We start from the raw sequence: 24341 nt of genomic DNA, 5'->3' as shown, positions 1-24341 counted from the left end.
GTGCTCTGGCTCCCATGATCTCCTGGTCTACTCCTATGTGTGTGCAGAGGTAACCTACTATTTCTGGACTGAAATGTTTTTCTGAGTTTGATTTGACTGTAGTAAGACTCTTGTTAGTCTTGGTATAATTATTTCTTTTTCTCAGTAGGAACTGCAGGCAAATTGTATTCACTCACTTGAAAGTATGTGTGCGTTGAGTAAAGGTGATTGCTGCTGTAATAGGTGACTACTAGGGACATTCCAATAGTGCAGTGTGTCTATTGATCACACAAGGTGTGGTCATATGACCTCACTTGTCAAATTAAGCTAACAGTTTTGCCCTGATACAATTGCTGCTAGATGACAGGGTGGTTGGAGCAGGTTATGTATCCTCTGCTCTTCTCTTTGTGTATCTGTGCTTCTGGAGAGACTGGAAGACGGAAAAGATTTGACATGTTTTGGTTTTTTTTGCTGTTTTGGATTCTGAAAAGGGAGAGAATGTTAGAAAGCAGTGCTGAGAGAGGTCTGAGCCAAGCATTTATGTGCAGCCTTAGCTGCCTTGGGAATGCCATGATGGCTTCCTAACACAGCTGCTGGCAGTGCTCTCAGATAGTTGTGTCAAACTAGTCAAGCCTCAGCTCGTAAGTTTACTTGTGGTATCTACATGTGAGGAATATGCTGTCTGCTCATAAGTGATGTCACATAGGACTGCAGGGATGTAGCTGTATCTGTGTCACAGTCTCTAGAGAGCAAACTTTGGTCAGGAGAAGACTTGACTCTGCATTAGAAATAGGATGTGGGAGAAAGGTTAAACTGAACAGAAATAATTCTAAAATTAAAATGTATGGATCCTTTGTGCCTAATTTCACGCTAAGAATAATTCATAACACAATTGGCGAGAGAAAAATCAAAGACTGGGAATGCAAAGCAAAGGGGAGTTTCCTGAGCCAGTTAAATGCATTTAAGCAGAAAGCCTCTCAGTGCTTTGGCTTCCAGAAACAAATGCTGAAGTGTTGCAACTACCTATGTTCACACTGTATATGTGATGTATGAGGAATCTTGGAGAACTTGTAACTTCAACTTAAAGGGAAAAACTAATTGCAGGTAACTCTGGAACAAGATTTTCTTGTGTGCATTTAAATTAACTATATCATAATCTGCCATAATTATTTCTTTTATCAGATTTGGTTACTAATACTTGCTTTAGTCTCTGATCGCAAATGGAGCATGCGAGTGATTAACAACACTATTGATTGAATCCAAGAAACTATGAAATGCTTCTTGAAACGCTTCTGCATGGCAAGGGAAGCAACCACCTTTTAGAGCTGTCAGAGGCAGGGCTTCCTGCAGGGACCTGCAAAGAAGTGTGCCCACCTCCCTTTGCACCCCTGTGGGAGTGATTCGAGGCCTCTCTTACCTCCAGTAACACATCTAACATACTACTGCTTCATGCCAGTGTTTAGAATCTAAACCTGCTTTCAACCAAGTCAGTGACAATTCTTCTACTGCTGTTAGTGGGAGCTGAATTGAATGCTTAGAGAGGCTCTGGGACCAGATCATCTAAACAGAATAAAATCCCTTTTCCCCAGAGCACGCTGAGATAGAAGCAGGTTGTGTCATTAGTTTTCTGCAGTCATTTACCTTGTTCAAGTGCTGGAGTCTCACCTACCCTGCCATTTAATTGAATATAATGTTTAGCACTTAAAGTAGATGACACTCTGCATCTACAAAGAGCTGAGATGATATTATCTACTTAATTCTTTATCATGTGTTACATGTGTTTATTTTCCCCTTATTTGGCAAATATCCCCTGAGATAGGGTGAAATGTGACTTGCTCTTCGCAAGCTGGGAAAATTGCTTCCAGGAGAGGTTTGTAGACACGAGCTGCATGATGAGGAGCTCTTAGACTTGACACTAATTGGGTACGGTGTGCACGCAGATCTGTCACACAGCCAGGCTTGAAGACAAATGCAGAAACACTCTCTTAAGGAGGACCAGTGATGGTACTCATTCAGGGTAGTTATTACTTATTAAGTCATCGTGTTTTTGATGGATTAAAACATTCCTATAACACCTCTCAACTCTTTGGATAAAAGTCAGGATAGAGTAAATTGGTCTCTCCTGTTCATCTAGCTGCTACTTATTTTCTTCATATAAAATCTGCTAGAACAATTGCTGTGGGACTGAAGAGTACTCATAAGTGAGGGAGAATTACTTTTCCATGTCAGCTGCATTTTGCAGGGCGTAGCTGCTCTACATATACCTTCCTGCTTCTCAATTGTGAACACTTTTGAGAAGCAGAGAGTAAAGAAATTAATGGGTACAGCCCACTCCTCTAAGCTGCCAGACCATCACTCACCCAAGGAGGTGCTCTTATGTTGGGCAATAGGAGACAGAAATGTCTTCCTTTGGGTGGGTGGCAGGAGGACTGAGGTTCAGCCAGGGAAGGTTTTGCAGAATCATACAAGGATGGATCACACTGTACCTCCCTGAGACTTTTCTCACTCTGTACCCTCCTGTAAAGTTATTTACCATGATTACTAATTCACAATTATGAGTGAAAGCACTAAAAATTGCGTTAAAGACTGCTGAAATTAAAGGATTAAACCGAAGTTTGATCTAGAAGCAGGAGTTTCTTGTTTGATACAGTTCCTCAATCACACTGAGAACAAAGCAAAATGCTCTGATGACCTCTGTGACTTTTTCCTCAATCTCTTTCCATAAACTGTTGTATCTAGTCAAAATTATATTTTCTTCAAATTCATCATAGGTTTTCTAAAATGCTATTGAAAGTGGATCAGCCTGCCTTAGTTATTTCCTTACAGAAAACTTACTTTTTTACAACAGAAATCTGTGACTTCTAATCACTACTAAGCCAGTGGTTACAGAGGCTGAAGAAGCACAAGATAAGACCTACATGTATTCCAGACCCTATTGACAGACTCCACAGAAATGCTCATTTCCTGTTCTCTGTTGTTTCTCATTACTACCAATGACAATATTGCTAATTACAGGCTACTGTGTTGATTCTTGAGTCACAGTTCTTATCCTTTTGGCCAGGTATGATGGAGATGCTCCAAGCTGCTGCCCTAACACCTCTGCTGGCTAGCTGGATGCTCACACATCTCAAAATGAGCACTGAATTCTGCTACAGCTGGTCCAGAACTGTGGAGACAGCATATTTACAAAACGGTGAGTGCTGCTTTTGTGTCACAGGCACAGATATGGCCAGTGATATTTTGTGCAGCTCAGAAGGCTGTGGCTACTCTCCTAAATACACTTCTCCAAGCTTGGCAAAGTGTTCTGGGTTTCTTTAACTCGCCAGAAGGGATTTATTTATTTTTCTCTTTAGTACTGCTCAACATTTTAACATCTACTCTATTCTGTGGCCAGAAGTGGGAGGAATTTATTAGCAGCCCTCCAGCCTTGCTGATCCCCTTCTGCTGCAGGTATTGGCCCTGCTGCTCTGTGCCTGTGGCTGCTGTGCAAAGAATTTGTGCACAAAGTCTGCCATCGTGTGGCCCTGTCCCCATCCGTGGGGATGGAGGCCCTTGGCAGCAACTTTGCTCCCACATTGCTCTCCCTGCCTACCTCCAGGGATGCTTTTCTGTTTTGTCTCTTTTGCTGTTCAGCTCAGCAGGCTCAGGGTGTCTCAGCCACAGGGACTGAGGCTACAGCATGCCTCAGCCAGCCCGTGCCTGCCAAGCTGGGCTCTGCTGTTGCTGGGTTACAAACTGAGGTGCTCTGGCTTTTCTGTACGTGGTGGGAATAAAACAGAGCTGAAAGCTAGTTTCAGACTAGTGTCCTGCAAAACAAAAATGTTATTAAGCAGCTTGGACTTCCTGTGAAAATACAGTTTCGATGCCAGCAGAGCTTCTCTGTCTAAAGCCCAGAAACAGGAAGGTGATGGCATTGTCCTCAGCCACTGTCCCTGCAGAAGCACAGCCCTCCAGGCTGCAAGCTCAGCTGACCAAAGAGATTGCTGTTACATTTGAGTTTCTGCTTGAAGCATTTTTTCTGAACTATAAACTCTGGCCTGAAAAGGAGAGAAAACAGACCTGGTTCTACCTCTTGCAAAATGAGCAGTTTCTTTCTCTGGCCTGCATTTTTTTTTTTTTTAATTTTAATTTTTATTTTTTAAATGATGGGTGGTTTTGTGCTTAGAGTTTGCTTGGGGTTCTGAATCAGGAGACGTGGTAGTACTTGCTTTGTGGTCATACAGGAAAAGAGTGACTGCTGTAGCAAAGCAGATTCATGTACTGTTTAATTTCTTTCTTTTCTCTGACAGTGAACAAATTAAATGATGTTCAAAGGCACACATAGCACTCAAAGGCACACAGTGTGTAATCTTCATTCCCACAGTGGCACGGGCACTGAGACTTAATGATCCACACCTTAAGAGCTTCTAGCTGACGGATGGATGCAAATAACATAGGCTGGAGAGAGGAGGAGAACTGAATTATTCCAACCCAGTTCCTGTAGTCATCACTAAATATAGTGCTTGTACTGATGCAGCACTTCTGGGGTGGTTATGAAATGTCTGGCATGCTCTGATGTTTAACAATCTTTACACATTTATATTAATAGATGCTGTAGCTGAGATTTAGCAGACAAAAGACGAGAGCAAAGGAAGCATGCTGCATTGCTGTCAGGCAGCAAGGCACTGGCCAGCTGTTTTGCTGAGCATCACAAGCCTGGATCTTGAGGCTTGCCATTGATAAACTGCCTGTTTTGATAATACTTCTTCCTACTTCTCAAGTGGAGGAATTTGTCAGAGGCCAGATTTAGCCACTGTGGTCTCAGGGGCATCTGATAATTACAGAAGTGCTGTTCCACATGCCTAATGAAGCAATGGAGGCTGTTAGTGGGTGTGAGCTCTGAAGAGAGATTGCACTGTGCATGTTTCTGTATTTCCTTTAATTTGCAGTCTCATTTTTTCTCAAATTAAATTTATGCAAGCATCACAGTGGGGGATTAGCTATTCATATAATTGAGAGTAGAAACAGAGATGATTATACAATGCCCAGGATTCATGCAATTGGACATTAGACACCTACAAGGCAGATATCTACATTCAGCACAGTTGTTTTGTCCCCTGCTTGTACTCAGTGAGTACTCATGTAGCTGTTTTAGGGCATGAGCATTGCCTTGTGGATGTGACTACCAATGGACATACAAGCACTGCAGCCCTTTAAAGCTGGGCTACCTGCATGCTAGCAACAAGTCCACGACAAATGGGGGGGATGTCCAGGATTGCATTTAAGAGCAAGGGAAGCGTGTGATAATTCCTGTGTGTGCCCCCTCTTGCCCCTGGGATCTACAGCACTGATGTCTTGAGCCAGAGGCAGTTTTATGTTTAATTATTTCTTGTAGACAAACTCCCGGAGCAAAAACTTAACAGCCTTTCAGCTGCTTGTGAATGCAGACAGTAGTGTCTTTGTAGTACCTATGGTCCTCACAGTGGGAACAGAAATGTAAAGTTCACAGTGTGAAGCCAGAAAGGTACTTTAAGCCAAATTGACTTTTATGACTATTTACATCTCTCAGTCAGATTCTATTTGTTCCAAGCAGCAGGCAAGCTCGGAAGCTTGTCTGAAACTCCCTCCTGAATGCAGGTATGAGTTAAACAGACACTAAAAATTCAGGGTGCTAATAAGGGCTGTTGATTTAAGAGTGGTAGAGATGGAGACTTATATTCAGAGCACAGGTTCATTACAAAGTACCCCAAAATTTCAGACAGCCTTATTGGAACACTGTGAAGCCCAGGCCCTCTTTTCTCTTTGCAGTATTTCCACCTTCAGAAAGGCCATAACACCTGCCTGGGGATTACCATTGTCCCAGGTGTATTACCAGGGTCAAGGCAGTGAATATTCATGTAAAGGTGTTCCTCAATTGCATTGACAGCCCTTCTGAGTGGAGAAGTGGCTGAGACGGTGTTAAAAATAAAACTGGTGACTGTTAGCCCCTTGCCCTCATCTTCTAAATGATTCTGCAACAAGGTGAGAGCTTTTAAGGAAAAACACAGTGAAGATGGAGCAGGTGGTGCTAATTTCACCTAAGAATGAGGCATTCTTAGAGGGAAAAAATTCCTGCTGTTCTGTTTTCTCTGTGGAAGGAGTTCACTTCTGCTCTTGGCTGACTGTATCTTGTTCCATGATGTGGATTTACTGGGACACTTCAGAAGTCAGAGCTGTGCTTCCAGCATACACCAAGACTTAGGGCAGGAGAGGAGCAGCACAGGTCCTGCTTACCAAATACAGTGCAGTAAAGGAGCTGTGGTGCATTGCTCTGGGATTTGGGTTATTTCCTGAGAAATTAACAAGGCAAATCTGAAGGAAAAAGAAAAGGAAAGGGCATAGATGTTCTTCAAGGTATTTGAGATGTAGTTCAGGATCCATCTCAGCAAAAGTGAATCGGAGCAAGAAGTACGAACCAGTATGATGATTCAATATCATTTATTCCTGTTTTTCTTTTTTAATCCTGAGAAAGACATCTGAGCCGTTGTTTCTTTTCCTATTTCTAAATGCATGCAAGGTAACAATGAGTCACTGACTAAAAATAAAAGTAAGCCTCTTATTTTTTTTGCATCCGTAAGTAGGAAGTGGGATGTGCTGCATTAATCAAGGCTTGTTTGGGAGCCCTGTGTGGGCTGGGTGTGCTGAAAAGGGTGACCTGATAAAGCATTCCGTTCTTGGATCATTTTCTATCTCTCAGGAATTCTTCAGTCAGAAATACAGGACTTCGATAAGAATCTTTTACAGTGAATATCGTTGGCTCTTACTTTGTATGTATGTAAGAGCTGGAGATGTGTTAAATTGGGATCTACCAGGGCTTCTTTGTGCCCGTTTCTAATTTTGTGGGTCCTAGTTGCCCTGTAGTGAAGCAACAAAGTTTAATTGCCCTTAAATATTTTCTGTTGTCTATATTTCATCATGAATGGCTCAGGTCAGGTACCAAAGCTTTGTCTCATTCAAGTTACTTTAATATTTTCAAACAGAGGAGATGCCAGGCTGGGTCATCTGCCTTGCAGCCCTCAAATCGGCCAGCTTAGGGGTCCTGCTGCTGGGATTTGTTTATGCCACATCAAAGAGCAGCAGGCCTCTAATGATTGGTAGAAAGCAAGCATGATTCCTGATTATCCACTGCCTTTTCTCCTCCTTTCCTTCAAATCTGTGTCAGTATCAACTGTGTACACAAAGCACCAAGATTAGGAGAGCTCTTGCATGCAATACATGTATACAGATTCACTCATCTGCATGCAGTGGTTTGTCTGTCAGCTAACGTTCAACAAAACTTTCTGTGAGATTGGTGTGGTACAGATGGAAAGCAACACTCACAGTTTCCACTTTTTAAAAATGCTTCCTGTGTCGGAGTTTAACAGATTGTTAAATGGAACTGGTATAACTTGATTTAATAGAGATCCTATGACTTAGTGAGATGCTCCAGTATCTTCTGACTTGGCAGTTTTGCAAGTAAGTATCACACCCTTTGTGGCCTAACTAGTAATTAATCTTAATGATGCATTGTCCCAGTAGTTTGAGTTGTTATTAATTAATGACAGTCTTTAGGTATACAGATCACTACATCTTCACACATAGCAAAGAGAGAACAAAGCAACGTGTGCATTATAAAATAGTGTTCCACTTTGTAAGTTACAGACTATAAACTCACAAATAACCTTGCAAAGGAGCAGCAGTTTCAGTACTTACAGATCAGCTTTCCATATCCTAGAAAAGGGGTATTTTATGTTATTTATATTCTAGCTGTGGTGGCTAATCATGTTAAGTAAGCAATGGGTAAGGGCAGAGTTAATATGAGGGTCATCCAAAACTGCCATTTTGACAACTGCTGTTTAGAAAGGCCTCAATTACATCTTTCAAATTTTCCAGAGTAACGAATTATGCTGGGCTTGAACTGCTTAATTCTGTGCCCAGCATAATGTACAGAGCACAGAATTAGGCAGAGCACGTCTGCTCTGTAGCAAGGGCTGAGATGTTTAGTGCTAGTGCAGCCCTTTTCCTACTCACTCCAGCCAACAACAGAGTGAGGTGCTGTATGTTTTGTTGTCTGTGCCTGTAATTAGATTCTTAGACCACATGCAGAGAGCAAGAACTGAATGGGAAGATCTTGCTTAGTATTCTTACATATGTTACAACACAAAGGAAATAGCACAAAACCAATGCTTTTACTACTTGAATAAAAAAAAAAAAAAAAAAGCTCCAGAACATTGTTTTCTCACTTGGAACATTTGTCACAAATTCATTTTAATGCTCTAAAAATACTCTTGGTGCCATTTAGGATGTTACCAGCACTCTGAGTGACAGGGATGACCAAGACGTAGTGGTCGAGATGTAAGAGGCAAGATACAAAATCTCTCCTGACAGAATCCAAAGAATTCATTAAATACATTGGGTTTGTGTTCTTAAACCAGAACAAAGAAAGATGTCAGAATTTGCTGTAATTTTCTGTGCCTGGTTGAATACTTACAGTTTGGTTCAGCCTACAAAGAACTGTGTGCAGAAAGCATCCATTTGAAACAAAGGAAATTTTTGGAGAGTTCAAATGTGGCCAGGCTGTCTCCCTGGGGTGGAGGAATGGAGGAACATTTTGGGTTCTTGTATTGATTTTTTCCCCCTTTCTCTTCTTCTACTTTTACTTCTAAAGACCTGCAGAAAACAATCAAAGATGAGGAAAAACTTCAATTAATGTAAGATTGAAAAATGATGGTTTCCATGTGTGTATAATCAAATATTATATTAAGCAGTGTCCAGCTAAATAGATGTGTGAAGGCTGTAAGTATAGAAAGATAGCAGTGCTGCTCCCCAAAAAAGCCCACAGAGCTGAAGAGCAAGATTAGGCATTACATCAACTTAAAAAGGTTCGTGCCTTGCTGCTTTGCTACCTTGCCACACAGTGGGCTGGGCCAGCAAACTAACTGTGCAGACAATGGGATGGCTTGCAGCCATTTAGCAGCCTTGACTAGTAAACAAGGGTCTGGTGGTAATAATGACAGCATGAGGAAGAAGACAGGCAGCATCTTCCCCTTCCTGAAGAAGTGATGGCACTGACTCCTGTGAAATGTGACTTGCCCCATGGTTAGCCTCAGGCTTGTGAAAATCCCAACCACCATTCCTCTGTCTCCAGTTTTCCTGTCTCTTTTCCCCCTTGTGTTCTTGTATTTTATTGAGTTAAACACAGCACTTGAAATGTTCGTGGCACTTGCCTAAGAGCATGGCTTGCAGTTTAAAGGGATGGAAATATGCACTTGTGTTATTGACAGTGTTATTTGGATCAGCAGATTTATAACTGATAACAAAACAATACTATTTGTGTTCAGTGAGAACACTTGGAGAAATAGAGCACAACAACAAGGGGTTTTGGTTAAGCCTTTAAGGGTTTTAGAACATACACTATGCGTCAAAGGAGACAATACTTAAGTGGCCCTATGGACATATGCCAAACACCCAGATTATCTGAGAACAAAAACTCTTAATAGCATGGACCATGGGATTTCCTGTGGAACTGGAGCAATTAGGAGTGGGAGATATGCAGCCCTATTTCAAATAAACCTGTTTTGCATATGGAAGGAACATTTCCCAAGAGAGCTGGCAACAGGAAAGCAATAATATCACTTTTGTTTTTGTCTTGGTGCTTTGAGAGGAGATTTTCATTGTTTTCTTTCCTGTCTGCTGTAATCACTTGAGGGCTATGGATTGGCAGTTGATGTCTGGGGTAGCTGTCCTGGAAGGGCTGCTTGTGGGCTTGGCTTTGTGCTGCTCAGAGCTCGGTAGAAGAAAGTTAAGAGGGAAAGGTCATTTGGGAAGAATGAAAGGCAACTTTGTTGAGAGAGCTTTCTGGGATTTCCACACCGCCCAATGGTGCAGATAAATGCTTTAATGTGAGGAGTGCTGGTCCTCACTTCCTGGGTCCAGCCTGCTCACATGTGAGCTTATCAGACATTGGGAATCACTTTCAGAAGACAAATGTGCTCAACGGTGTTTTTGGTAGCAGGGAAATACTGAAAACTCCTGACTTTCAAACACTTGAAACAATATATGTTTGCTTATCATAGAACCTACAACAATTTTTCACTGCCCACTGTCTGGGCAAATGCTTGTGAGAAAAGGGAGCAAATGGTGGTTGGAGAACAGCGTTAGTTGGATGTGATGTATTGACTTAAGATTTAGGTCAGTAAGTCGAGGCTGAAGGCAAACAATGAAAAAATACATATTTTACTAAATTCTAGATCTATTTAAAACATATCTGGCCACCTCTGCTGGGAAGAAAAAAAAAAAAAAAGGAAAACCTAGCTTGGTGTAGGGGATTTGCTTTAGTGTTATTTTTTATCATCACAGCAATTTGTTTTGTCAAATGACTATTGCTTCTGATCAGGCAGGAATGGACCTTGAAAATGTCACCCCTCCCAGCTGCTCATAACTTGAGCAAAGGTGAGTTTAAAGATACTGGGGAGAGTTTTTAATGCTCACATTGCTCTGCTGTGCTCACCTCACTGTGATGGAAATGGGTTTGTTCCATTTCCACATGCAGGTTTGGCAGGAACTTGGAGACAGGAGTTAATGGGGATGCTGAGAAGCCTTCTGGTGCCTTGCTTTTCACCCCAGCTGCAGGCTGCAGACACTGCTGCCTTTGTGCCTGTTCATGCAGCTCTCTGTGGGGTGAGGTGCCATTGCTGGGTACAGGGAGCAGTTCCCATTAGTCTGACCTGAACAAACTTGGCCCACAGAATGGGAAGTTCTTTGTTGTCTTCGGTGTGTTTTGCAGCTGTTTTGACTTTCAGTTCTTTAGAATGAAGCATGGTGAATTTTTTGAATCTTTTCTCCACACCCAGAGGGCAGGAGGGAAATAAGGGAACCATTCTGAGCGAAACCTTCCTTAGCTGGACTTGGCCAACAGAGGATTTGCTGAATGGCTTTCACAGATCTGCTTCAGGGCTCCTCTGTGCAGAGCCACAATAACAGCTCTGGCTGTGGGGAGGGCTGGGAGAAACACTTATTAAATAAATCTCTGAGTGACAAAATAGAAAACCATTTATTCTGATTTTTCAAAAAAACTTGGAAAATTGCCTTGCTGGAAGCAACTGAGGGACATAAAGTAATCAAGTAAAAAGCAATTTCAGGTTATCTCTGGAGAGTCCCTGCTGGGATGAACTAAATCAGAGTCTTGGTTAATACAGCAGGCAATGAACTAAGGCAGCTGAAAAGCCAGAGTGTATTCATTCCAGCTAATTCTATTATAAAAAGGGGAAGAGAAGGCCTAATCTGCAGCAGGACAGGAAGGGCAGCTGGGGAAGCTCATCTGTCCCTCTAAGCACCTCCAGAACTTATTTAGGGGATCCTAATGAAGTAGAGGAGCTCAGGACCAAAGGGAGAGCCAGCAGCTTTGTACTACGTGTTGTGTGCCAAAGCAGGGGCCCTCTAACAGCAGTCAGTCATGAGCTGGGGATGTAGGTACGAAAATACATAAAACTGAAATTAGTTCTAGATTAGAGAAGAAAGGAAAAGATAAACAGCTATGCTAAGAGGCAGATGACTTCCATCTGATGAATGCTTCTTAGTGTAGGTTGCATGTCTTGGGAGTTTCTATGAGACAGGCACATGGAAAAGACGTGTGCTTCAGTCTAAGTAGGTTGCCCCGTGAAAACTTTCATTTCTGAGTAAATGTGTAGAAAGTTCTTGGAGATGAAGTGGAAAAATGATTTATAAATAGGTTTAGAAATACATACACCAAAAGAAGTTAGAAGTAATACTGACTTTAAAAAGTAAGTGGGGGAATTTTGTCTTAGTTCAGAATTCAAGGTAAGGCAAAGAAGCAGAGAGAAAATGGTTGTAACTGTAAAGCCTATTTAAACCATGCCGAGCCACGCTGTATCCCTTGTCTTGCAAGACTGTAGCTACACGATAATCCAACAGTTCTGCTAGTTGCAAAATGTTCTCAGCTCCGTGGATGATGACACCAGTGTGCATTCTCATATATGTATAAAAATGTTGATGATATAAACCTTCCAATGGAACAGGCAGGACAGTCTCTCTATTTGGATGGGTTATCCTGCAATTCCCACTTTTTTTTTTTTTTTTTTTTTAAACATTTCTTGCTGGTGGGTATGGCAGGCAGAACTCTGAGCCATGTTGTGTTTTTGGTAATGTCAGCACAGCAGCTGCTTAGGAGCTGTAGGGGAGAACCTTTGTTTGAAAAACAAGTTAACTGATAGATATGATGAACTAAGTAGATTAAAACCTACTTGATATGTGAAAGTTTTATTCATCATTCAGACATTATTCTGAATGCTCTTGAAACCTTCTCACCAGTAATGGATTATCAGGTTTCTGGAAACCTCAAAGCTAGGTGCAAACTTCTATGGGCCCTGATGGAGTGGTTGGAACTGGCATTTGGCCCCTGGTCCAGCCTTACCCAGCAGCTCTTCTACTGACCTTGAGAAAGGACAAGCCCTAAACACTGATGATCAGGGTTTCCTAGGCCATCAGTTTCTTCCAGATGGTCACTAATGCTCAGAAAAATGTGTGCTGTACCTCAGTTGCTAATGCCTAATTAACCCCATAATAGCAACAGCTCTGCTACAGCTGCAGGTTTCATTTCCTCTATCCCAGCTGACTGTCTAGAAGACCTTGATGTTTTTCAATGAAGGTATATGCTTTCCAGGAGGCACAGCAGCCTGTAACCTATCAGTTGCATCTGGATTGCTGAAGAAAATATCCCTGTGCAGTATAAATATCACATGTCACTCCATATAGCTGAAGGAAATACGTTAGCTGTGAAAAAGAACCTGCTTCTCCCAGGATTGTAGATGTATTTTGGACTGCTGCATACAATGCTCCTCTAGAAACATAATGCAGAGAATATATATCAGCTTTAGTATTCTCTTTTGCAAAACATTCCTTCCCTGAATGCCCCTCAACTGTTGTGCATTGCATAGTGTGTGTTTCCAGGATTCCTGAGAGCTGTTGCTCTCCCACTTGGAGCAGAAATGAGCTTCTGTGACTCAATAGGTAACTATTTTTCTTCACAACCCTTACCTCCTGCATCCACAGTGACAACTGAGAACTTCCAAATCCTTCTGACTGTGGTTTTGGTGCTTCACATCTTATTTTCAGCCCCATGAGGAGAGGGGTTTATTAAGAAAGAAGGAGCTAGAGCAAAGAGGGAGGATTTAATTCACCCTTGCCTTGCGTGCCAAGATTAAGCTTCCCCTGACCAGAGTTCTCTGAACATGTGGCAGGATGTAGCTGTTCCTCCTGCTGAGGAAGGTGAACCCCCCATGCATCCACAAAAAGCTGATACCAGCTACTCCAGACCTTCTGGTCAGCTTTTCTGCCTCAGACAGCTCCTCTAGCATCTCCTCAGCCACACCTACTCTGTCATCAGCCTTCCTCCCATGCTAACCACTACTGTTTGTCAATGTGAAGTGCTGTTTGTCTCCTCTCCTCACCCACATCCTTTTTTTACAAGCCTATGCAGAAGGACTGAAGTGTGCTTGGCTTTATTATCATCTCTATTTTATTACTTCCTGGTCCTCTTGAGATCTATCAGGGATTGTTCCTTGCTTGCATGGGCTGACTGCACCCTGCCACCCTGACTGCATGTGCAGGACCTGGGAGCTGATGTGCTGCAGGAGGAGGCAGGACATGTTGCAATCATGCTGTAAAATGACTAGTTTCTGATTCTTCTTATTATTTTGTAAATAGCTTTCACATCATAATAGCCACCTCAAAATTTAAAGAGAAATGATCTCTCAGAGATACGGCAAATGTACGCAGTTTCTCTTTCCCGGGTATAGAAACTGGGGGTAAGCTAGTTCAAAACATCCAGAAAAGTTACTCTCGCCTCAGCCTAGGGGTAGTATTACCCCTAGTTGTTCTCAGGCTTTTCTGCTATGTTTCAAAGGTACAATAAGAAACTCCTAAACTCTGCTCAAGCCTGCAGGGACTTGCAGGTGAAAATTTACACATACCAAAGAAATCCTTTGCTATCACTACTTGCATCCGTTTATCCTATTTTTATGGTTTGATCCCTAGCTGGTACCAGCCCACCAGCCTGAAATTGTGGTGCAGTTATTTTAGCCATGGGAATCAGCCCTGTGCATCACATTACCTGCCACCGACTCAGACCTGTGAGCATGGCTCCAGCAGCTTGCTCGGGGTGTTTCCCTGCTTATAACATCATCTTTAAAACAAACGTTTGAAATATCAGAGTTCAAAATGCCAGAGGATAGCAGCTCTTTTGACTTTAATTTTGAGCGCTGCACGGACATATTTGCATAATGAAGTCAAGCTGAAGCCTGAAAATTTCTCTGTCACTCACCAGAGCAATCGGATCACTGGTGCCAACTCATCAGGTGATTCAGCTGTCTGTGCAGGAGTTCTCCTTGCAGGTGACAGAGGTCACCTTGAGTCAACTGTCACATGCACTCTGATAAAGCACTGCTTGGAGAGAAGAAGATGGGGATATTTATTCTCTTCAAGGGCTGGGATTTGGGTATTTTGTTTCCCTCAGTGACTGGGATTTAGGTATTTGTTGTTTGACACAGTGGGTTTGTTGTTTGGTTGGTTATTTTGTTTTGTGTTTTTCACTCATTTTCCTGAGTCTACTTGTTGATTTTAGCTTTGAATTAGCTTCAGTGAGGTGGAATTAGACTTAGAAACAGTCTGACTTAAGTTGAAAACATATTCAGATCTATCAGACCTGCCTAAACCCCACCCTAGGATTCCTGGATGAAATATTCTGCCTGGAAAATTCCAAGGCATTGTATCTTATCAAATCGATCTGTTTTAAACTTGGATACTGGCCCAGATAGAAATCTGAGCACTCTTCCTCCAGTTGAGCTCCTCACCACACTAAAGCAGAATTGGATACCACCCGTTTAAGCCTTGTCTAAATCAGTGAGAAGTCAAAGCTGGTGAGCCAAGGCTGGTACAGAACAGCACAGACCTGCCAGACTGTCCACTAGGTGGAAGTGTTACCCGGTCCTGCGTGGGGGATGCACCAAAAGTCCATTGCAGAGGGGACAGAAATGTCACAGAGATGTGGGAGCCCACAGACCTTCCCCAATGCCTTTGTCTGCACACCTGCCATCAACGTGTTCGGGTCCACCGACTAGAAAAGCACAGTAAAGGGACCAACACAGCATTTAAGGAACACATTTGCACGTGGCACACTGCAGTATGATGTGGATGTTTTTGTTCTAGTGCTGTGTTAAAAAAACTGCAGAGACTCAGGTAGTGCTGCATGAATAGCGAGGGCAGGGAATAGAAATGTCAGTGAAAACCCAACAGATAGGGGTAGGACAATGGGGAATGGCCTTAAACTAAAAGAGGGGAGATTTAGGTTGGATGTCAGGAGGAAGTTTTTCTCTGAAAGAGTGGTGAGGTGCTGAACAGGCTGCCCAGAGAGCTGGGAGTGCCCCGTCCCTGGAGGTGTTCAAGGCCTGGTGGCAGGGCCCAGGGCAGCCTGATGCAGTGCTTGATTTAGCAGTTGGTAATCCTGTCCATGCAGGAGTTGGAGCTGGATAGTCTTTGAGGTCCCTTCCAACCCAAGCCAGTATGTGATTTTATTCAGCTGTTGTTATTGCCTGGACTTTAAGAGACCCTTATATTCCTTTGGTCTGCTTCTGCCATCTTCTTCCCAATTATTTCTTTATTCCTTCCTTCGTTTAGTTTTTCTTTCTTGTTATTCACAAGATCAAGTTCTGTATAAACACTTTCTCCATTATCTTTCTTATCAATGCTTCCTTCCACTGGTATCGATCTTCTGAGCCAGCAAACTGGTTCTCAGGGAAAAATGCTCCTCAGGATAACCAGAAAGAGCAGCACTGCTGCAGTGCTTCTAGTTCATGGAGAAACTGTGAGCTCAGGGAGAAGGGGCAGAGAGACCTAACGCCCTGAGCTACATAAGTGTGCCTCATGCAGTGTCCTTGCAGCAGTGTTGTGATTAGCAGCAGGTAGGTCCTCAGCACATGTGCACACAGAAGGACTGACACATGCCACTGACTGGTTTCCAGCATGGGGCTTTGGACCTTTCCAGGGTTCTGTGCAATTGGACCTGGAAAACTGCCCTGTGCTTTCCTGGCATGTTCTGCGTTCCCACACTTCCATTATTTTTTGGGTTTGATAATCCTTCCAGATAAGCTTGACTCTTTGAGCAACTGCTTTTACCTTTGTCTCCTTGTTAATAGCCTCCGCACCCTCTTTTTTTTTCCTGTGCTCTTGTCTCAGGTCCCATCATGTTTAGCTCCAATTGGAAGTGCCCTGAGGCTAGGGAGTATGTGTAGTTATGAAAGGGATGATTAAATCTCATCATTCTGTAGAAATTACAGTTAATAACATTTTTAAAAAGCCAAGTGAATACGTATTGTATCAGTGACATTCTATGGAAAAGGAAGAATTATTATATGACATCTTTGCCTTTAAGGAATCAGTTTTAAATAAAGCTTACTTTAGGCCAAAACCTAGATAAGCCACTTATAATCTTATGCTGCCTTTATTTGTGAAAAAAATCTGCTTGTGGCAAGCTGCTGCCTCAGATTCTTTACCACAGCACTCCATGTACTGCTAAAACTGTGCTTGAAATAGCAAAATTTCAGCGGCGTGGCTTTAAAAAAAATGATTGGATCAAGAGTCATACCCACATACAACTAACGACATCATCAATCTAAGGCAGCTCTTGTTCTAAGCCACTATTTCCATAGTTATCAGCAGGACAGATGCAGTTGTCTGAGAGAGGAGTGTTAAGCAATAAGTCGAAAATATTAGCAAAACACTTTGAAGTCTCAGGGTGCACTGGCAAAAAAGGCTGGTCCTCATCACAGCTAGTGAGGATTAACATCAATTTTGCTGTAAAGTATCCTGTACTTGCCAACTTCTTAGATTATGTTTTTTAAGAGCTAAATTACTTGGAGGAATCATTTGGCACTTTAGTATATGATTAAGCACATTTGCTATGACACAAGGCTTACTTGCTTTCAACAGCGTAGGTGTGGAGGCATCTCTGTTCCAAAGCAGCTGTTGCTCACGTCCTCCCACTTCCATGATGCTTTGTCTCCATCTTTTCACCTGCATTTCCTAGGTGGTGTTGGGTCTCCCCGGGCTGCAGCAACTTCCCTGTCTGAGTGTGAAACACCAGCATCTGTCCTCTCGGACTTTTGTTTCTGCATGTTCCCATATTTTGGATGATGCTGAGGCTGACAGATGTGGGAGAGACAGAAACTGCAGTTGCTCTAAGAGCATCTCTGAGCATCATATTGAGTGCAACGCAGTGGTTTTTTTTCCCCTCTTTTCCTACTGTAATGAAAAGAGAAGACAGAGTGAAGAGTGGAAAGTGGCTGCTGTGTTATGTGGGGGGACAGCCACCTCCCAGGAGAGTAGAAGCCTTGAAAACATGACCTCATTCATATGCACAGGGTGAAAGGTCTGACTGCTTATGGCTCAGTTCTCCTATGCTTCCCAGATGAAGCACAGGATTGATTTAAAAGCTTATGGTGCCGTGGTGATCCAGCAGGAAGGCGTGCTGGGGTGTGTAACACTGCTTGCACAACCCCTCCTGCTGAACCAGTGACAGGGAAACTGAAAACATGTAAAAAAAGGTGTGCTCTGAGATATTTATGTAGCCTAGGTATGGTCACAAAGAGGGGGTCATGCAGTGAAGCACTTGAAGTGGGAACGTAAGGAATGTAAACATGTAGGAGAAAGAATGAGGGCAGGAATTGAACAAAGAGCTTTGATGACAAAGCTCTTGTAAAGGAGGCTGTGGTCAGCTGCTGGTGTTTAATCTCAAGGTGGGGCAGGGCCTGCCCAAAGTTTACTGGATGGCGCTCACATAAGAGGAGGGAAAGACAAACAGCGTGAGAGAATGGCAGAAGAAAGCTGAACAGGAGAGAAATTCAACCCAAGTATAGTTACACAGGATCACCTCGCTGTGAACGTAATAAATCTGCCAGGAGCGGAGAAGGAGGAAAGGGCAACCTCAGCATCCGTTTCTCAAAACACTCTGGTTCCACTCATTCTTAGTTTACATAAGCTGTAAATAATTTAGTAGAGTGCAGTCTCTTGAAGCAGGGGAAGAGGAGGCTGAGGTATAAAGTCTCATTAAGATTTCACCAAGGTACCACAGAAATCTCAGTCTTTTAATCGACTTTCTTATTTCTCACCTCAGTTCTCATCAGGAAATCACACTTTATTTAGGGCCTGCTACAGAACTGGGAGGAAAAGCCATGGAAAATATTTGCATTCTTTCACTCTTTATTTTATCAATATTAGGGGAAATGTGGAAGTTTCAGTTCTGTCCAAGCTGGCACAGAAAAATCTGTACTGGTGATGTGCAGACCTAGCAGTCCATAGATAGCACAGATCCTGCAGGGAGCTTGGAGCTGTTGGTCCATTGGTTTGTTTATGGAAGCACAAACCACTCTTCATTGCACCCTGCCAATGTCTTGTGTGCATGGAGAATAAGGCACACAGGAAGCATTAAGGCTATGTCATAGACACAGTTTACATTCCCAGTTTTGTATTTTATTCTAATGCTACATATAAAAGGTGTGAGTTTCATATTTTTAGTCAAAGCGTTTGTGAAACGACGACTTCTACCTCACCCTTCGGTGTTTCCTTTAGAGCAACACTGGTTTCAGGGATGAAGATGCTCATGATTCAGTCTCAGCTCTTTTCCAAAGGCAATAAATGCAAGCGTCTCTTCCTGCAAATCAGTCATTTTCTTGTAAGTCAGCACAGGAATTTGGGATATCTGATTACAGTTCCTGTATGCACTGGTTTGTTAAAAAATTCTATGACTGTTCTAAAAGTAGGAATCCTCCTGGCTTTGCCTTACCTCCCAGTGGCTGTGGTGAGGAATCCAGTCTCCAGTTTCTTTCTTGAACTGCCACTTAAGCACTACTTTTGTTTGCTTTGCTTGTGTCACAGTGTCAGGATAATAACCACAGCTGTGCAGCTCCGTTAGGGGATATCCTGGCTTTCTTCTGTTGGAAAGAGGTTGTGAAAAGCAAGATATGGAAATTGTATGGGCATCATTTCACATACCTGATGCTATTCACACTGTTTGCCATTTTTCAAGGGAGACTGTACAGAAACAAAAGAGAAGTCAAAAAACTGGTAACACAAGGGCTTGGGAAGAGCCTGAAGGACTAAGGACTGGGCTATTCATGTTGGCTGATCCCAGCTAAGCTACCAAAACTTCATTTCCTCAGACATGAGGAAGAGATAAGAAAAATACTGATAGAACACCAAGGAAAACAAACAAACAAGAATAACCCACAAACCTAGGAACTTGATAATAGAAGGGCAGACATCATGTCTTTTCCTCCTTCAGATGAAATCAGAGCCAACAAAGGGAAGGGTGAGTGCACTGTATTACATCTCTGAGGCTTTGAGGATAGAGCAGTAGGGGAGAGCCAGGTCAGGAAAATTTATTCTGTTTGCTCTTTTCTCTTGGGTCAGTAGGCAGTGGAGTTGGCTAGCAAGAGCTGTTGAAGCAAAGCTAGTTGTGAGCCTCCAGCCTGGAGTGCCTCTTTGTTGATGGCTAGGGTTCCCTGTGCACAGCTGTGGGATTCGCTTACCTTAGGGGCCAGGCTGGGGTGGTGGGCTGGCAGCTTCCTACACAGTGCAAGGGGAAGACATGAAACATACTGTCTGAGGGTGCTTTTAACAGGGGTGCAGATGTCAGCATCATGGTATGGCAACAAAAAAGAGGCTACTGTGGGAGATATTACCCAGAGAGGCATGGGATAGGTGGATTGAGCTATGGAAGACCTGACCTACTGCTGGGAGCAGCCTTGCTTCCAGTGGGATGCTGGGCATGGTCTCTGCAGGTATACCCTTCCAACCTGCCCTGCCCCTTGTACCTGTGGGATAGGCTGGAGGGGCAGCCAGTGCCCTCAGGATCCTCTGCCTGTCAAAGTCCTTGATCCCTGCACCAATCTTTGTATGCAGCAGTTTGGTGCTTTCTTTCGGCCAGAATTACTTAGGGAGGAATAATTCTGCCAGGGCACAACGTCTGCACTTGGCGACAAGCAAAGCTCTGTTAGAAGCTGTAAAACTGATGCATTGTCCAAGAAATTGGAGCAGCAGTTTGCCTCTGTGGGCAATGCCTGTTCTGTCCATTTTCTTCATTCTTTGGTGCTTATGGAAGAGAAGGAAATATATTTAGTTCCTGCTGCTGCAATCCATTAACTGCCTTCCATTTCACAGCGGGCGCTATTTTCCTCAGGGGAAAGAGATGCAGTAAACATGCTTCAAATAATGAAAACTCTCTGCCCCATTAATGGCTTTTTGAGTTATGCCTTTAGGGAAAGATTTTCAAAGGTACTGCATGAGGTCTGATTTCTTCCTCTCCTTTAGAAATCTTTCTTTCTGTACAGGCTCCAGGCACCCAGCACAAATCACAGCAGAACTGTGGCTTTGACCAGGTTTCCCCTCAGATAACCAGGCTGCAGTGTCCAAACAAGTGAGCTGTTGGTGGGCCACACCTGGAGTTACTGCTTGATTGTTTAGGCCAGACCAAATACATGGTGGGTGCAAAAGCTCTTCCCCAAGGGAGCTATGCTGTACAGAACGGAAAGGAGGTACTTGTTTTTCTCCAGAGAATAGTCATCCAACTAGTGCCGAGAACAAGGGATTTACTGTGTGAGAGGTTCAACAAAACAAAGTTTTATTTTCATTTCTGAAACAAGAAATTGTATTGTAGAGATTAGAAGAGGAAATTGTGATTTTTGGACCTCCTCTAGCTGAGTGACTTGTGACTACCTGCCAACCTCCAAGTGCATTCCACATACCCAGTGCATTACAGGTACATGTAATTGCTGGATTTACTCTAGATTGGTGGCTGCCACAGATGGACATCCAGCACTAGGGTGGAAACTCAGTGCATAAAGCACCCAGCACACAGAGCCAGCTCCATAAATTAATGTATACTTCTACGTGAAAAGTGTTATACTTTATAGTTATCACATAGCTACCATAGAGATATCAAGCTATATAAATAGTAGTTATCTACATCAAATATTCAGAAATCATTGTGTAGTTTTGTGAACCTTATCTGAAGGCTGTAACGCAAATGTCAAGCATTCCTTTCAGCAGTTTGTTTTCTGTGCTTTTTTACATGAGTCTGACTCACATTTTCCACAACAGACAAAATCTACTTACTGGCCACTCAAAAACAGATTTCCTATATGGCTTGAGGGATCTTTCATGCTCTTAGAGAAGCATAACCCCCACAAATATGTACCATATAGAAAAATGTACAGGATGTGCTCTGAAGAGCACAGAGTCGGCACCCAAACAATAAAAAGTCAGTCCAGCAGTGACAGTTCATTTGCCTGTGCTGTGTAATAGAAGAATGCACACCAGGTTATACAATTTCCTTTAGGCTAGATTAGTTGTAAGTTATATGCCATGATGAAGTCCAGTTAATGTGCTTTTATCTGGTTATGTTGCACTGGGAGAGAGTATCCCCTTCTTTACTGGACTAAAAATAGTAAAGCAATATAAAACACTTCTCCAGCCACGCTGGCTCCTGTCAGGAAGCGTGATCCTGCAGACAACTTAGGTGAGGAATTGTACTCATGTGAATAGGTTCTTTGAAGTGATGCAAATGAATGACTGTTTGCAGAAGTTGGCCTGTGGTTTTCTCAGTCAGTGCTGGAGTCTGAGACAGATAATGCTGGTCAAAACCCTGCTTTCTTTGGTCTGAACTTGGGCCTAATTTCTGACTTCTCATTGCTCCTAACGATGGGTTTAAAGACTGGTTTGATAACTCCCATTAGTTTATTTATTTTTCTGCATGTTTGTTTCCCTTGAATTGAATTATACTCTAGAATGTATTGCCATTTCACCAAAGTTGCAGGGCAGTATGTAATCAGATGGTCAGTGAAAACAGTTGGATTACTCTTCTTTCCATAGCAGTGTTTTCAGGAAGCGGTGTGCAATTACTTGCACATCTCAGAAAGGTCTACAGGAGCAGGAGTTCAGTATTTGTTGCTAACAGATAAAGACAAGGCTGATGGATGTGGAAGTGCTGAGTGGCACTGTGCTGTGCCTGAGATAAAGATGCACTTTCCTGGTGGCTACTGCAGCCTGATCCCCTTGTGCTGAGCTGAGCAGGGGAGGCTGGGAAAGCAAAGAAAGCTCAGGGAGACTGGAAAGAAACAGAAGGTGCAAGAGCAAAATATATCGATGAGCTAGCGGTAAATGATGTGCTCTTAAAAGCTAATGGCTACAATGACTTCAAGACCACAGTGCAGCTAGTTTTCCTGAACTAATAGGGTGTATCTTTGTTCAAGTATAATTATTGACAGATCTGGAACACACATGGGATATTTATGTATCAGCAGGCTAAAATGGAATCAGAACAATGCATGTTACATTCTGGGCATCAGATGTTACGTGGATTTTCATTTACAGTAACACTTCACTAGCAGACTTCATTGTAATGATGGGCTGTGATTACCATTTGAAGTCATTACCACCTATGAGAACAGCTGCTATTCTGTTCAAGCATATTTTTATACACATATATTTCATTTGTGCTACATAGAGTGACATTACCTGTATAATTCTGTGAGTTTGCTTCATAACAGGGTGATAGCAGGTTGTGGTTTCCCATTAGGCTGTCTCTGGCTTCAAGCTCTCCCATTCCAAATACAAGACTTCTTCCAGATAGATACAATTAAAGATGTGACTTTACACTTTGGCCAGCCCACAGTCTTTCCTGACAGAGGGAGAAAGCAAGACAATTCTTTTTAAGTTATCTTTTGACCTAGACATGCTCCATTTTAATCCTGTGTAGCTGAGCCTGCTTTATCTGATGCTGGTGGTTCCCCTGATACCTCTGTCTCATGTAAGTGAAGGAATGGCAGCCCCACTGGGGGGAGGAGGGAAAGGGGGAATGCAAAAAGAAGGGGGTACAAATGAATAGTGCAGCAGAATATTTGGACCTAACTCTCCCACCCTGACTGGTTTTCTTGTTTTCCTGTTTTATTTCCTTGCTATTCATCTTTCTCTCTCACACTCATGCTCTTTGCAAGACAGCTTGCCCAGAAAACCACGTTCATGCTTGCTTTATAAAAGCAGCATTTTTCTGTAAAAGGGAACTGACTCTTGGTGTCAGCCAGGAGCATCTCCAGTGAGGACAGAACAGCCCTGTATTCACATGGACAACTAACTTGAATAAAAGCAGACCCAGCCCCCTTCTAGGAAGCCTGTGTGCACACTCAGCAGGAACACACCCCCACCTCTGTTCTGCAGATACACAGAAGCCAGTTTGTAACTCAGACATATAGATCTGTGATGATGACAGAAAGCATCCCATTAAGGTTAACAAGGTGCAACTAACTTGGTGCTCTCCATCCTTGTTTTCCTGGACTCACCCATGGGGGCTCTGAACCGAGCAGAGAGGCATTTCAGTGCTGCCCATATCAATTCTTTACTGTCATCTTTATTAATTTTTAAATGTCTGATTTTTTTTTTTTTTTTTTTTTTTACTTGCCTGGGGTGGCCTTTATCTTTTTTTCTTTCTTTCTTTTTTTTTTTTTAATTTCAGGTTTTATCTGATTGTTGGTTTTTTTCTTTTGATAGCAGGTGTTTTTAGTCAGTTACGGAAGGGCAGCATTATCTGAGAGCTGGAGCACTGCAATATAGACATTAAAAAAAAAAAAAACAAAACAGACTAAGACACAAATCTATTTATTTCTAACCATACGTATCAAACAGAAACCTATTATTACAATATTCAATCCACATAATACTATTTCCAAAAATTTGAACCCCTCCTGAATTAGCAGGTGCAGAAATTGTGCATCATAATAAATATTGCTTGGGTAAAACATGTTAGTTATATTTAAAACAGCTCTATTGGAATTCCAGCTATTAGAAATTAATGGAAAAATATATATATAGCAGATGTCAGTGAATTCCTAAAATACATAAGTGGAAGCAACATTAAAAAAATAACCAAAACACCTACCTGCCTGTTCCTTAACTCGTAGCTCTGTGCTGAAAGCACTGATTAATTTAGTGCTGGATCTCACCCTGCCTCCTTTGCGATGCTCTCAGTGAGCTGCCTGTGCTGCAGCTACTTCCATGCATGCTGTGATCTCTGTCTGCCTCTACCAAGAAGCTGGTTCCTCTGTCCAAAATGAAATAACTTTGCTTCTGATTTTTATTTAAACTTGATGTTCTTGTAATTGATGCTTATATAACATACTTAGAAGAAAATGGCAATGAGCTCAGACTTTCTTTGAATTATTTTGTTGATGAGGTTTTTAATTAATGCAATTAAATCCATAGATTTTTTCCTTTATCTAACCTAGAGTGTTTGGTAACAA

At 42.5% G+C, this 24341-nt stretch overlaps 1 long non-coding RNA gene across 1 annotated transcript; it reads right to left on the bottom strand.

The window, feature by feature from the left end:
* Positions 1-17410: 17410 nt before the first annotated feature.
* LOC149916424 (uncharacterized) lies at positions 17411-23373 on the bottom strand. The gene is made up of 3 exons (XR_016470224.1): positions 22564-23373; positions 18833-18980; positions 17411-18700 (listed from the first exon to the last, which is right to left on the bottom strand). It is a non-coding gene; the product is annotated as an uncharacterized LOC149916424 (long non-coding RNA).
* Between the last annotated feature and the right edge of the window lie 968 nt (positions 23374-24341).

Source organism: Phasianus colchicus, chromosome 11, assembly GCF_987193195.1.
Source record: "Phasianus colchicus chromosome 11, bPhaCol1.hap1.1, whole genome shotgun sequence".
NCBI lineage: Eukaryota > Metazoa > Chordata > Aves > Galliformes > Phasianidae > Phasianus > Phasianus colchicus.
Note: the sequence above shows the minus strand (reverse complement) of the source record. Positions and strands in the feature narration are given on the sequence as shown.